Source organism: Humulus lupulus, chromosome 1 (genome assembly GCF_963169125.1).
Source record: "Humulus lupulus chromosome 1, drHumLupu1.1, whole genome shotgun sequence".
Taxonomy (NCBI): Eukaryota; Viridiplantae; Streptophyta; class Magnoliopsida; order Rosales; family Cannabaceae; genus Humulus; species Humulus lupulus.
Genome location: NC_084793.1, coordinates 249,213,533 through 249,226,229, shown reverse-complemented (window position 1 = coordinate 249,226,229; position 12,697 = coordinate 249,213,533).

Below are 12,697 nucleotides of genomic sequence, written 5' to 3'. Positions count from 1 at the left end.
AATAACCATCTTGGGAGGGCCTCATCCCGCAGGAGTAGGCAGGAATGCCCAAAAGAGATACGTTAACGAGCTGAAAACTGGGGATGGGTCTCCTTATGAACCCGAACCTAGGGCTCCAAAAAGCCAGAGGATTGAAACACAACCAATAACCTTCACTGAGGAAGACGCATCCCATGTCCAGTTTCCTCACCATGACCCACTGGTCATCACCCTCCAGCTGGCCAATAAAAGGGTCCACCGAGTTCTCATAGACAATGGGAGCTCGGTCAACATTCTCTATAAAGCTACCCTCGAAAAGATGGGACTCTCCCTTCGCGACCTGAAAGCGTGTGCAACTACTTTGTACGGCTTTTCAGGAGAAGGGACCGCCTGCATGGGATCCATCGAGCTCCCTGTCACCTTGGGAGACTACCCAGTCTCGGCAACCAAGATGATGGAGTTCGTGGTAGTAGACTTACCATCAGCCTACAATGTGCTGCTCGGGAGACCCGCCCTGGTCGGGCTGGGGGCAGTTTCATCAGTAAGGCATCTGGCCCTTAAGTTCCCGACCCCTAGCGGAGTCAGAACATTGAAGGGAGGCCAATTAGCAGGGAAGGAATGCTACAGCATCTCCTTGAGATGAAAGAAACAGACGAGCGCACAAGCACTCGCCATCATTCAAAACAAAGACGGAACGATCTTAGAGATTGACGAAGAGATTGATCCAAGGATTGAGGAGAAAGTTGACCTCGAACCTTTAGAGGAGCTCGAAGAAATTCAGCTCGAGGAAACCGATCCCTCGAAAAAGGTGAAGATCGGAAAACACCTCCAAGATGAGACAAAATAGCAATTAATTTGCTTTTTGAAGAAAAACCAGGATGTCTTCGCGTGGTCGCACTCGTACATGGTGGGAATAAGTCCGAATATAGCAAGCCACACACTGAATATAGACAAAAGCTTCCCCCCGAAGCAACAAAAACGAAGACAGCTGGACGAAGATAGAAAGAAAGCACTAAAGGAGGAGTTTGACAGGTTAAAGGCAAACCGATTTATTAGGGATGCCTTTTACCCTGACTAGGTAGCCAATCTGGTGTTGGTCCCAAAGCCCAATGGGACATGGCGAACCTGTATTGACTACTCAGATCTCAACAAAGCTTGCCCGAAAGACTGTTTTCCGTTGCCAAGGATTGACCAGCTCGTGGATGCCACGGCGGGGCACGGCCTGATGTCCTTCATGGATGCTTATTCTGGATATAACCAGATTCCCATGCATGCCCCCGACCAAGAACATACGAGCTTCATCACGGATAAGGGCCTATACTGCTATAATGTCATGCCATTCGGGCTCAAAAATGCTGGGGCCACATACCAGCGGCTCGTGAACATGATGTTTTCAGAACAAATAGGGAACAACATGGAGGTTTATGTTGATGATATGCTTGTCAAGTCTCAACTCAACAAGAACCATGTTGATGACCTCGAAGAGTGCTTCGGCGTGCTCCGAAAATTTAACATGAAGCTAAATCCTCAGAAGTGCACTTTTGGGGTATCTTCAGGAAAATTTCTGAGCTTCATTGTGAACTCTCGTGGAATCGAGGCTAACCCCGACAAGATCAAGGCCCTGATTGACATGCCTTCACCTCGAAGGCACAAAGATGTCCAAAGTTTGACTGGCAGGATGGCAGCCCTAAGCAGATTCATCTCGAAATCTACGGACCGTGGTCTTCCATTTTTCAAATTATTGAGAGGAGGTAAGAAATTCGAATGGACGGAGGAATGCGAGCTGGCCTTTCAGGAGCTCAAAAAGCACCTTGCAGAACCACCCATCCTATCAAAACCTGAAACGGGAGAAATACTGTACCTATACCTTTCAACCACCGAACACGCAATAAGCGTCGTGCTCGTTCGAGAAGAAGAGAAGGTGCAAAGACCCATTTATTACATCAGTAAAAGATTACTGGGGGCAGAGTCAAGATATCCATTGATGGAGAAACTCGCGCTCAGTTTGATTCATTCGTCTCGTAAACTCCGCCCCTACTTTCAGGTGCACCCCATCCATGTGATGACTGATCAACCACTTAGGCAAGTTTTGTCTAAACCAGAAGCTTCAGGTCGACTTCTTAAATGGGCTGTTGAGCTCGGACAGTTCAAGATCACCTACCACCCGAGGACGACCATTAAGGCACAAGCGTTGGCAGACTTTATAGTGGAATGTACTGGCATAGCCGACGACGAGGTAATAACCCCGGCCCACGATCTGTGGAAACTTTACGTCGACGGCTCATCAAATGAAAATGGAGCAGGGGCAGGGGTCATTTTGGTTACCCCCGCAGGGAGCAGATTTCATTATACCTTAAGATTTGGCTTCAAAGCATCGAATAATGAGGCCGAATACGAGGCTTTACTCGCGGGACTTCATATAGCAAAGGAGCTCAAAGCTAGGGCTATACATCGCTACAGTGACTCCCAGCTCGTGGTTAATCAAATCTTGGGAGAATACCAGGCTCGCGGCATGAGAATGGCAGCTTATTTGGAGAAGGCAAAATCCGCATTAGAGTGTTTCGAATTTTATACAATCGAACAGGTTCCCCGCGAGTGGAACTCAAATGCAGATGCCTTAGCTCGGCTCGCCACATCCGCAGAAAATGAAGAACTGAACGTCGTGCCCATAGAACACCTTTCGGCACCTAGCATTAATGAGCCAGATGAGGAAGATGTATGTATGATCGACACAGAGCCTACCTGGATGACCCCAATAGTTGAATATCTCGAGAACAGAGTCCTTCCAAGAAACCAGAACCAGGCTCGAAAGTTGATGTATCAACTTCCCTGCTACACCATTTTGGATGGGAAGCTATACAGGAGGGGATATTCCATGCCGTTACTTAGGTGCGTAACCCCTCCCGAAGCTAAGAAGATCCTTGAAGAAATTCATGAAGGGTTTTGCGAAGATCACACCAGGGGGCATAGCCTGTCCAAGAAGATCATACGCCAAGGATATTTCTGGCCAACCATTAAAACGGATTCTTTCGAGTACGTGAACAAATGCGACAAATGCCAGAGATTCGCCACAATACCCCAAGCTCCACCATCCGAGCTAACCATGTTGACTTCCCCATGGCCTTTCGCGGTATGGGGCATCGACCTCATAGGCTCTCTCCCGACTGGCAAAGGCGGGGTAAAATATGATGTAGTCGCCGTGGATTACTTCACAAAATGGACGGAGGCTGAACCATTGGCCACTATAACTTCAAAAAAGATCCTTGATTTCGTAGTAAAAAGTATCATGTGCCGATATGGGGTGCCGAGGAAGATCGTATCCGACAACGGAACCTAGTTCGATTGCGACTTGTTCACCAACTTTTGTGAAAAGAACGGCATAATAAAGAGTTTTTCATCAATAGCTCACCCTCAAGCGAATGGCCAAGTCGAAGCTGTGAACAAAACTCTCAAAAGTTCTCTGAAGAAAAAGTTGGAGGAGGCGAAGGGACGGTGGCCCGAAGAATTTCCCCAAGTCCTATGGGGATATAGGACCACAGCTCGAACGTCAACAGGACATACCCCGTTCTCTCTAGCATACGGTTGCGAGGCAATGTTGCCCATTGAGGTCGAAATCCCAACGATCCGAACTCAGATTTACGATCAAAGTTCAAACCACACTCAGCTTGAGGAAACCTTAGACTTGATTGAAGAAAAGAGAGAGGAGGCTCAGCTGAGAAACGCTGCTTACCAGCAACGAACTACCAGGTATTTCAACAAGAGGGTTCAAGATCGAAAGTTCAGAATGGGAGATCTGGTGTTGAGACGCGTATTTTTGGCAACACGAGATCCAGCAGCTGGAGTGCTCGGGCCGAATTGGGAAGGGCCATACCAGATAGAATCAGTCATCCATCTCAGTGTGTACAAACTTGCGAGATTGGACAGGAGCCTGGTACCGCGAGCATGGAATGGCGAACACCTTAGACCTTACTATCAGTAGTGTAGGAAAAGTGTTGCCTATAACCATGACTTTCTATTTGTATTAGTTTGTTTGCTTTTGAATTCCATCAAATAAAGATCTATTTCGTTCAATATATTATCCCTTTTTATTTTTGCGATCTCTCTTAATTTAATAACCTATGGTCACACTCATAGGATATTAAGGAGGCATCATCGGTATATATACCATTGATTTAAAAAAAAAAAAACATAAAGTATTTGGATGTAACCAGATACGCGAGCTTAGATAGTTTGGACAACCGAATTATCAAAAACATAAAGTATTTGGATGTAACCAGATACACGAGCTTAGATAGTTTGGACAACCAAATTATCAAAAACATAAAGTATTTGGATGTAACCAGATACGCGAGATTAGATAGTTTGGACATAACCGAATTATCAAAAAACACAAGTATTTGGATGTAACCAAATACGCGAGCTTAGATAGTTTGGACATAACCGAATTATCAAAAAACATAAGTATTTGGACTCAACCAGATACGCGAGCTTAGATAGTTTGGACGCAACCGAACTATCAAAAGATAATAACGTTTGGATTTAACCAGATGTGCAAACTTAATAGGTTTGGAGCAAACCAGCCAAAAAACTAATCGACGATAAGTAGGAACCTAAACCTACTCCGAGATAAGTCGAGATCGAGGCTAGAATATCTTAAAGAAAAATAGTTTCGAACTCATAACCTCGGAGAAAAAACCGAGGACGAGAAAAAAGTAACTAAGCAAAAGATATAACTAAACCATTCACATTACATACCATATAAGTACTTTCGGGTTCGTGGTTAAAGTAATATCCGACCTTGATAAATAACGAGATCGGAAGCGGATAATTCGAGCAGACGATGCATGAATGCATCGAGTCTCGAGCCTAAATACTTTATGTTTGTATGAATAAATAAACATAAATGATTCATCAATATAAAATGTGCAAAATATTTCGAGCTGAGAAATGTAAAGCATATATAGGTCAATAATAAAAGAAATTGTATCAGCCCTGTGGGCATAAATTAAAGTAATTACAAGAAATAAGGGGACGCAGCCCCAAGATGAGATTTCCACGAGATCAGATTCAAGTAGGAGGATTCTCCTAGGCCTTCTCAGCATCAACAGCACCGAACTCCTCAGGACGAATAGCATGACTATCCTTCTGGGTTTCCCTCCGAAACGGCATCCCAAGTAGCCTCTTCCGCCTTAAGCCGAGCATTCCACTTGTCAAGAAGCTTCGCCTCGAGAGGACCTAAGAAGCTGGTGTCCAGGTCTTCGTTGTTGACCCACATTCTGTACATGGCCGAATCAACCGCCTGGTCCTTCTTCTCCTTATACTCAGCAAGGAGACGAGCCTTTTCACCCTCAATGATGTCAAAGGTGGCGGCCTTTTCCTCTTCGAGCTTCTTGTTGGCCTCCTAGAGCTGAGCGTTCTCCTTCTTAAGATCTGCGAGCTCGGCATTCTCCTTTTCAAGCTCCTCGAGCCTAGCTTTCAGCTTCCCAAGATCGGTGGCCATGCCCTCAAGTTCCTTAGCTCCTGCATCAAGCTTTGCATTTGCTGCCTTCAGGTCATCGCTTGCTTTGCGGTGGAGATCCTTCGCCTCCTGAGCATAAGACTTACTCGAATGGATCTCGTTATTCAACTTATAGTTGAGCTGGGCAGTAAAGGCAAGAGACTGACAAAGGAAGAAATCATCATTAGCACCAGGTCAGTGTGATTATAACTAAGAAGTAGGACTGAAAAAGGAAACTTACCGCGGCAGCGAGCTCGATACTCTTCTCATAGAGGAAAGTGCAGTCTTGGGTATCGTTCAAGCATTGCCATTGGGGAGCTTCAAGACTACCAAAGCTCTGGCCAATTCAGGACATAACATCCGAGACCAGCGTAGACCCATGGGACCCAGCGGCATTTTCAACCACATATGCATCCATGTGGGTAGAAACTGACAGCTTCTGAGCTCGAGAAGCAGAAGGCTTTCTAGGAGGTGGGCCAAGTGTCGATCGAACCACTATAGGAAGTTGGGGCTCGGTCTTGTTAGAGGCATCGACCTGCGAAGTCGATATCACAGTCGTGGCACCGACCTGCGAAGACGGCGCCGTGATGGAACCGGAAATAAGCGGAGCTGGGGGGGGAGGTGTCTTCTCGGTCCTCTTGGGGACTTTAGTAGGCCGGTCCACCTTTCGCGACCCTGCCCTGGGACGCTTGCTCCTTTTGGCGCCACCACTCTCGATGATATTGTCGAGGTCGGAATCCATGGCACATGCACATTTCCAATCGGAGTTAGACATAATGATAATAAGCTTGGAAAATTAAAAAAAAAAAAAAAAACCAAGTGAAGAAAAAACCTAACGGGAACTCTCCCCCGAACTAGAGCTCGAGGACCATGAAATTCCCCCATCTTCAGAAGAGGCAGGGGGAGTACCTTCCCTATAGGTGGATGTCAACCTCGAAAGGTCCCTATAATCATTGGTCCCATATTGGACAGCTATCCCGCTCCACACCTCGTCTGAAGTATACATGGTATCATACTTCCTGAGCCAACTATCAAACCTATGAACACAAGCGTCTACCCAACTCCATATGTAGAAGTGGTATCTATCATGCGGGCATGAAACTAACCTATCGGGCTTATGCTTTAGTAAGGTGGGGGACCACATTCTCGAGGTAAGGAGGGCTTTACCTTCGTCCGAGTCCGAGCTCGAGGCTTCATCATTAGCCTCATTCCCCGACGGCGGACTCCTACGAACTGGAAGTGGGGGCCTCACCTCTCTCCTCGGAGGGAGGACGCCTGTGGGCAAGGGCACCTGCTCCCAATGTTCATACTTTTTATTGGACCAGTCAAAGGTGGACTGGCCCTCTCCCAAAAGTCTACAATTTCGGAGCTTATCTTCATGCAAAAGGTACAAGAGAGACCTCCTGCCATGAGGGAGTTCGAGCAAGGTCTCTCTATGCCCCTTCATTGCCTCGTCAGGAGTAGGGCGCTGAAAATTGGCTGGAAAGCAAGACATATTTTAACTAAGTACAAATCTTACAGCTAAAAATCCGAACACAGAGATAAAGAAAAGTGGAATACTTACGAATCCGCCTGAATGAGTAATATCGAGACGGGGACAGGCCATCTGTCCAGAAGAAGGCTTTTTTGAAATCAGGTGGATGATTGGGGAGATCTTCAAAGACCTTCTTCTCTTTGGGATAGCTCGAAAGATATTAAAATCCATCTCCTCCCCGAGCTCGGGAGGGGTTGCTTTTCAGACAAAAGAGATATAAAATCTCCTGAGGTGAGGGCCCTTCCCACTTCAGCTCGTGGTATAGCGATCTTAGGGCTGACAGGACCCTGTAAGAATTGGTGTTGAGCTGGCACGGGGCCAACCCAACAAAATCCGTGAAGTCCTTGAAAAAAGACTTCAAAGGCAACAGCGCCCCCGCCTTCATGTGTTCCTGGCTCCATGCTGCGTATCTCAGCCTGTTGTCAAGATCCCCGGGCGTAACACCTTCGTTCGTGAGCGGCCGGAGCTCGACACTTCAGAGAACTTGACAACCTGAGGCCATGGAGGGCCAGAATGTCAGTTATCTGACTTGTCGAGGTAACCGAGCTCCAATAGTGCTCGGCCTCGAAGATTTCTTTCCTCGGCTGCGAGGAAGGAGGCTCCCCCATCAATGAAAATTGGAGTTCTCCTGGACTATACGCGACGGTGACCTTTAGTGCGGGGTCGAGGGGGATCGACCTAGGACCTGAGTTGGACTCTGGATAAAGGGCCTCCCAAAGAGTTCTCCTCTTCTTCTCTATGACCTCGTCTATTTGGCGGTGGTAATGAGCTCGAATATCTTCTTGCTCGCGTGCAAGCTCGTACTCACGGATTCGACGTTGATTCCGAGCAAACAACGATTCCGGGCTTGGGGTTTTTGGCGAGTAAGGGATTGCCAGCAACGATCCCCACCATCTTTCCAGATTCTGTGACATCTAGCGAGAAAGAAAAAATGGTGAGGGCCATGCATGCAATAATTACGAGCTCGATAGGACGAGCTCGGAGTGTAGGAACAAAACAAGCTCGATACTAAGACCATTATAAAAGAGTCAGAACATGCGTTCCACGAGAAAGGGAGGAGAGTAGACAATTTTTTTTTAGAATCCCAAAAATCAGGGGAAAAAGAGTGGCGGATAACCAGAAAAGGTAACCTTGGGTATCGCGCATTTGTCAAAGCCAAGGTTTTATACCCGATATCTTGGTGTACAAGAAACGTCTTTTAAAATTTTAAAAACCCAGAAAACAGGAATCTTGTTCAAACATCAAAACTGGATATGAACCAGTGATGTAAACCCAGTATGGAAACTTAAAACATAAAAGCCTATCAGACAAAAATTCCCCAATGTATTGTACTAAGAAAATAAACTAGTACATCCAAAGACGTAACAAGAACAATATGAACAGAAACGAGTATGAGGGAAAATAAAAAAAAAACAAAGATTGGACACTTACACAATAATGGTGATTGCAGAGAAATTGCCGACTGAAGGAAAGGCTGCAAATATGAGCTCACGGACTCGAACAAACCGGAGGTCCTTTGTTTTTTCGGCTGAGAGAACATGCACGAGAAAGAGGTTCTCTAGGATGGCCTCTGGTTTCGTCTTTTCCCTTTTTTGTTTTTGATGCGTGTAAAATAAGAGGAAGAAGAAGATCTTGAATATAAAGGGAGAAAAGTGATAAAAAGGATTAATTTGAGCCATTGGCCAGAATCCTCGTGAAATCCAACGATCAGGGGGCAAGGACATGATGGTACTGAAAAGGTGGCAGACGAATGATCGTGAGCAAGTTTCCAAGGTACTCAAGTACCATAAATGAGCAATACCCAAATGACGCGTGTCCATTTTTAAGTATATGACGGTACGGTTCCTGAAGAAAGTAGTTCAAAAGTTTCCTTCTCTTAGGATTCGAACAAATACTTTTGAGGGGGCAAGATGTTATACCCAGATTTCGAGCCATGTCGAATGTGACCTCAAAAGCTGGATTCGTAGCGAATGAACTCGTAAAGTCTGAAGTATGTTCCAAGACTAGACATCGAGCCTGCAAAGCTGAGACGACTTCGAATATGGTGGCCTCGAACTCCACACGATCTCGAAGGGGTAGCACCCGAGATGCATCTATCCTCAGGGATGACCTCAGATCAGGGGTTCCAAGCCTGACGCGAGTACGATCTCAAAAGCCATTGTGACCTCGGGAGATTTCATTAGCTCGAAAGTTGATGTAAGACCTGGGAGAATAAGGCCTTGGATATATATGGTAATAACCTTGAACATCTTCAAGTGTTGTCCATAAGAGACGTGGTCTACATTTATTAATGTAGATCCCCTAAAACCATGGGATATTATTTGATTAGTTATACGCCCCCTGGTCTTCAGGGGACGTTTCCTTTTATATGGGATTACAGGCATTTAAAGCCATTTGATTTATTTGCAAATAAAGAGTAACTACCCAAAATATGTGGGATAGTATTCTGCATTCCTCTCTATAAATAGAGAGATCATGCACCATTGTAAAGGACGGAATTTCTGAATCTTGAGAGAAAACTCTGAAGAATTTTCAGAGATCATCTTGAGCTTAATAAAAAAGACTCGTGGACTAGGCAGATTTAACTGCTGAACCACGTAAAAATCGTGTTTGGTATTATTATATTTTGATTGGCCTTTACTAGTTATTGTTTACGTGCTCTTCTTTCATTGTTGACGAAAAACGGCGTTAACAATGAGCTAGACCCACAGTTTCGATAATCAATAGATTTAGTCCTAATAGTCACCACAGGGGTGAGTCTGGTAGAATTTGACCTATAATTATCTATCTTTTGAAATCTAACCTTGTCAAAATAACTAATTAACACCTTATGTAGGTGGACAAATCAAAGCGTCTCGAGGCCCCATTAAGCTATTTACCTTGTTAAACTAACGGTGGAGAACGAATATAATTTTTAAAATAAGCTCATTATTAAAATAATACTTTTATTATTAATTTTTTAAAATTAATGACTATGGTTCTCCAAAAAATATTATAAGATTAAAATTTTAAAAGCAAAGTCCTATAATTTTCTATTAATTCTAAAGTGTCACATTCAAACAAATTCAATTAATTTAGAATTAATTTGTTGCTAATCAATATTTAGGTTTAACTAATATAATGAACCTATACAATTAAGTCCAACTTAGGCAAATGGGCCTTAACAATTGGGCTTGTATAGAGGAGGGCTGGGTCCAGTATGTCGTTCTCACTACTAAGGCCCACATACTTCCATACAAGGTCCAAACGACAGGAATTCAAACCTTCATTTTATTAATTTTTATTAATTGATTAGGCTCACTATAGTCATGCAAAGCAAATGACCTTCGCAAGTGGAATCACCCACAAGAGAGGAATTTAAAATTTACATTTTCTAATGGGCCCAAATAAAACCTATCATTTTATGAATATTTTATTTGGCAAAATCCATATATTATGCAAACATATGGGCCACTATACGCATCTAAGCCCAATTGCAAAAAACACCACATATAGTGCAAACAGACATGTTATAATTGGATGGGCCAAATCATGTTACTATATGAGCAAGTCTATGAATTTATGCAAAAATCCCACAATTTATTTCATTTGCAAGAATACCATAATTAATTTTCTAGGATTTATCCAAAAATTTGAATTAATTAAATTTTTTGCAAAAATAAATAAGTCAATTTAAATAAAATTTATCAACAATTAACAAAAGTTAATTTAAATTTCATTTATCAACAATCAACTTGGTTTAGGTTAATTTGAAAATTATTAATTTAATTTAAATAGGATTTATCAACAATTAACCAAAGTTAATTTAAATTCCATTTATTAAAAAATATTTTATTAATTGGTTTGAAAAACGTGATATTTTTAAAAATTTAACCAGTTATAAATTTTTAAAACAAATATCATCTGCTATTTTTGAAAAAATATCTTAAATAGTTAAACAAATTCAAATATCTATAAAAATATTTAGTCAACAAATTTTCAAATTTCAAATTATTTAAATATTAAAATCTATAGAATAATCAGATATTATTATTTTCAAATAAAAGATTTCAAAAAAAATATCAAGTATTTAAAAAATATATGTAATATCTGACAACTTAATTCTAATATTTTAATTTATTAAATATTTAAAATTAATAATGTTTACCCTAAAAACGGCTGCTGATGACGTGACATGGATTTCTCACACGTGGTTAACACGTGGCAGAAGTGTTGTTCGGCTATCGACCAGAAGCACATCACTTCGTCAGGCTTAATTATAAGATACGACCAATCAGGTCGTATAGTTTGTTTTATTTACTTCTAAAATTGTAATCTTATAATAATTACATTGAATATTTCCTCATTATGACCTTGATAAGCGGTTATTAAAGAAAGATGCAGCCCGTTGGCCCATGTAACCCTCCTTGAGCCTATAAATATACATGATATAGCTCAAGGAAAAGACTTTTGATCCCTGAATTTCTTTGCTAAGATAGAGAGAGAAAGAGAGTTATAATGCAATTATCCATTGTTTCATTGTATTTCTTCGAAGGTTTGTGAAACTCAAGAACCCATGTTCTTTGATCACAGCTTTGAGATTCAATATCAATAATAGCACTAAGTGGACGTAGGTCATTACCTTTCTTTGGGGCCGAACCACTATAAATCCTTGGTGTTTTCTTCTTTTCCATTGGATTATATTCTTAATTGTCGTTTTATCTTCTGTCGTACATTTGACTCCGTGTCGTTGGCCAAATCGTGGGTCAACATTCTGGTGCTTTCGTTGAGAGCTTGATGAAAAACTGTGAAAAAATCTAATGGCAAAAACATCCAAGAAGACTGGACAGGCTGCTGGCGCTGCACCATCCCAACCTCCTCCCCCAAATGTGGCTGAGAATGAACCACATTTGGAGTTCGATGAGAAGGAGTTAGATTCTGAAATACTGAGGGCAACGCTAGGAGTGTTGCAAGATGAGTTGGCTAATCTGAGGGCCAATCAGGAGAATGTTGCGAAGACAATGGCATTGCAGCAAAGAGAAATAGAACGCCAGCGCCATGAGCTGATTGAGCAGCAGGCGGAAATGGATCGTCAGCAGAGGGATGCCATGGCCGCCCTTGAAGCAATTATTCAAGTGGCTAGGAGTCAGGCTGTGCCAACCTCCCAGCCAGATCAGCCACCAAATGCGCCACCTCAAAGAGGTCCCAATCCAAGCCCTCCACTCCAGCCAGCAAGCCCTCAAAGGCTGGAGCAGCTACCTATGGCTCAGGATGATGTCCCACCTAGGGATCCTGAGCAGCAGCCTCCACCTCAGGCTGTTCGAGGCAATCTCTAGCGCCCGAGGTAGAATAGGGCCGGGCAACCGCCTTGCAGCCCTAGACGCCCCGGGGATGAAGAGCCAAATCTACCGAGCAGGGGGCAGCGTCCTTCTGCCAACATGAGGAACACCGAGTCAGGCTCTACGGTCAGGGTCCCCCCACGGCATAACAATGCACGAGGACCCAATGACCAGCGCAGGCCTCCCCCTGACGCTCGGGAAATGCCAGCTCGAGGAGGAAATAGCGTGAACAAACAGTCACACCGTAGTCAGCCACAATTCAGAGATGGCCATGACTATAATGAAGCTTATTCCGGCAGAAGCAATGCTGGCTGGAGAAATGAAGAAAGAGGTGGAGGCAGAAGCCCCCCACCTAGAGAAAATAGGCCA